Source organism: Bison bison, unplaced genomic scaffold (assembly GCF_000754665.1).
Source record: "Bison bison bison isolate TAMUID 2011002044 unplaced genomic scaffold, Bison_UMD1.0 scf7180017864109, whole genome shotgun sequence".
Lineage (NCBI taxonomy): Eukaryota > Metazoa > Chordata > Mammalia > Artiodactyla > Bovidae > Bison > Bison bison.
The window spans coordinates 2,647,276-2,651,260 of NW_011494681.1; positions in this window are offsets into that span (position 1 = coordinate 2,647,276).

A 3,985-nucleotide genomic window follows, 5' to 3' on the forward strand; every position below is an offset into this window, starting at 1 on the left:
TAAAGCTGGTTTGGTGGTACTGAATTCTCTTAACTTTTGCTTGTCTGAAAAGCTTTTTATTTCTCCATCAATTTTGAATGAGATCCTTCCCGGGTACAATAATCTTGGTTGTCGGTTTTTCCCTTTCAGTACTTTAAATATATCCTGCCATTCCCTTCTGACCTGCAGAGTTTCTGCTGAAAGATCAGCTGTTAAACGTATGGAGTTTCTTTTGTATGTTACTTGTTGCTTCTCCCTTGCTGCTTTTAATATTCTTTCTTTGTGTTTAGTCTTTGTTAGTTTCATTAGTATGTGTAGGACAAAACAATTTTTTACAACTTGTTTAAAATTAGAAAGTATTCAAACAAAAAAAATTTCCCATCTTAAATTAATTCATTTGATTTCTTATATGAAATAATTTCCAATTAAAATCAGCTTAATAAAGAATACTTTCACTGGACACCTGTATCACATATCACTTTGGAATTCAATTCTTCTTTGTCCAAAAACAAATGAAAATATTCAAGTAATGTATTTTAACATAAGTAAGCTATCAAGGCTTCCCAGGTGGCTCAGTGGTAAAGAATCTGTCTGCCAACACAGGAGACGAGGATTCGATCCCTGGATTGGGAAGATCCGCTGGACAAGGCAATGGTAACTCACTCCAGTATCCTTGCCTGGGAAATTCTATGGAGAGAGGTGCCTGGAAGGCTACAGCCCACAGGGTCACAAAAAGACTGGGACACTATTTTGCAACTGAACAATAACAATGACAAGTTATCTAGTAATCTAGATAGACAGTTCTACTACTGAAGTTATTAGATTTTTTAATTTCAATGCTTATTTTTTTCACAGTTTTTAAAGGTTTTCACTTCAGTTCGTTCAGTCACTCAGTCATGTCCAACTCTTTGCGACCCCATGAATCACAGCACGCCAGGGCTCCCTGTCCATCACCAACTCCCGGAGTTCACTCAAACTCACGTCCATCGAGTCAGTGATGCCATCCAGCCATCTCATCCTCTGTCGTCCCATTCTCCTCCTGCCCCCAATCCCTCCCAGCATCAGAGTCTTTTCCAATGAGTCAACTCCTCGCATGAGGTAGCCAAAGTACTGGAGTTTCAGCTTTAGCATCATTCCTTCCAAAGAAATCCCAGAGCTGATCTCCTTCAGAATGGACTGGTTGGATCTCCTTGCAGTCCAAGGGACTCTCAAGAGTCTTCCCCAACACCACAGTTACCTGACATTCCACTGATAATTACTAGAAATTATTTGCTATATTCCTCATGCTGTACAATATATCCCTGTAGCTTTATATCTAGTATAAAATATAGTAAAAAAAATTTTTTTTAAGCATGTACCTCTTAATCTCCTACCCTTACACTACCCCTCCCCCAGTCATCCACCCACTGGTAACCACTGGTTTGCTCTCTGTATCTGTGAATCTAAAGCTATTCAATGTTTAAAACCCCTAATTAGAGATTATTCATAATGGTGGCTTTTTTTTTTAAGAAGTGAGAATGGTTCTTTAGTTTACCTTCAGTCTTGTTTTAGAACTATCCACTGCTACTATTATTCACTAGTTGGACATAATTACCTCATTTGACAAACATTCCTACTATGTACTAGATGCTGGGAATAAAATAGATGCTCAATAAACTATGATTTCTGGACTTGAGAAATGCACATTCCAATAGAAGACAAAAAGATAATTAGATTACAGCATAATGAGCACCATATTTATTAAAAAGTATTTTGGGATGAGGGGGGATAATGGTTCTAACATTACTGGAGAAGCAGTAAAAGTTAAATTTGGATTTAATGTAATAAATCAAGGGTCAAAAGGATAGAAATCAAAAATATAAAGAGTTGACCCTTGAACAACACAAGTTTGAAGTGTGTTAAGTCCACTTATACATGGACCATTTATTTCCCATTTATGCTACAACAGTATATGTTTACAGTTGGTTGAATCTGTAAACGCAGTCACAGTTTGGAGGGCTGACTGCATACACATGACTGTTAAACGTGGATTTCTGACTTGTGGAAGGTAAGCACCCCTAAGCCTCACACTATTCAAGGGTAAACTGTATAGAAAATGTAAAGAATATATAATCAACAAGTTCATATGGAGAAAACTATAAGGAATAAATTACATAACAAAAAATAATGATACATAAGACAAGAAAAGAGAAAAAGTGAACATAAATAATAAAATGGTAGTCATAAACCCAAATGTAATAACATTAAATATAAATGGGCTAAATGCTCTAAATAAAACACTAGATAAAATGTAAAATTCAATTTTATCCTGCCTACAAAGAGACACCTTTAAGGACCCAAAAATACTTAAAGTTAAGAATAAAAAGTGTATCATATAAACATTAACTAAAAGAAAGCTATTTTAATTATGCTAATAGCAAAAAAAACTAGACTTTAAGGTAGGAACACTATTAGAGATAAAGAAGGACGTTTCATGATAACAGAGGAATGAAATCACTAGGAAGAGACCACAGTTCTCAATCCGTACCCACCTGGTAATCAAACAACAAAATATTTTAGTAAATAAATGACAGAACTAAACAGAGGAACAGACAAATCTACACTCAGACAGATCTGACAGATCTAACACATGTCTCTTAACATCAGGCTAAGCATACAACAAACTAGGAAGGATAGTGAAATTAGGAACACAACGGCATCTATAAAACATGAAATCAACAATGACAGAACACAGTCCTCCCTTGATACCTGCAGGGAATTGCTTCCAGGAACGCTGAAGAAACCAAAATCCACAGATGCTCAAGTTCCTTAGAGTTGGCCCTCCATATTGCTGGATGTGGAATTGGTAAATACAGAGGACTGTTTATATTCTTTTTAAATGCATATGAAAGAGTTACTAAAATTGATTGAATGTTGCATTGTAAAGCCAGCATAGATAAAAATTCAAAACTTTAAAATCTTTTCGAAGAATAAAATACTTAAGAATATATCTACCTAAAGAAACTAAAGACCTATATATAGAAAACTATAAAACACTGCTGAAAGAAATCAAAAAGGACACTAATAGATGGAGAAATATACCATGTTCATGGATCAGAAGAATCAATATAGTGAAAATGAGTATACTTCCCAAAGCAGTCTATAGATTCAATGCAATCCCTATTAAGCTACCAATGGTATTTTTCATAGAGCTAGAACAAATAATTTCACAATTTGTATGGAAATACAAAAAACTTTGAATAGCCAAAGCAATCTTGAGAAAGAAGGATGGAACTGGAGGAATCAACCAGCCTGACTTCAAGCTATACTACAAAGCCACAGTCAAAAAGACAGTATGGTACTGGCACAAAGACAGAAATATAGATCAATGGAACAAAACAGAAAGCCCAGAGATAAATCCATGCACCTATGGACACCTTATCTTTGACAAAGGAGGCAAGAATATACAATTGAGAAAAGACAATCTCTTTAACAAGTGGTGCTGGGGAAACTGGTCAACCACTTGTAAAAGAATGAAACTAGAACACTTTCTAATACCATACACAAAAATAAACTCAAAGTGGATTAAAGATCTAAACATAAGACCAGAAACTATAAAACTCCTAGAGGAGAACATAGGCAAAACACTCTCCGACATACATCACAGCAGGAACCTCTATGACCCACCTCCAAGAATATTAGAAATAAAAGCAAAAATAAACAAATGGGACCTAATTAAACTTAAAAGCTTCTGCACAACAAAGGAAACTATAAGCAAGGTGAAAAGACAGCCTTCAGAATGGGAGAAAATAATAGCAAATGAAGCAACTGACAAATAACTAATCTCAAAAATATACAAGCAACTCCTGCAGCTCAATTCCAGAAAAATAAACGACCCAATCAAAAAATGGGCCAAAGAACTAAACAGACATTTCTCCAAAGAAGACATACAGATGGCTAACAAACACATGAAAAGATGCTCAACATCACTCATTATCAGAGAAATGCAATCAAAACCACAATGAGA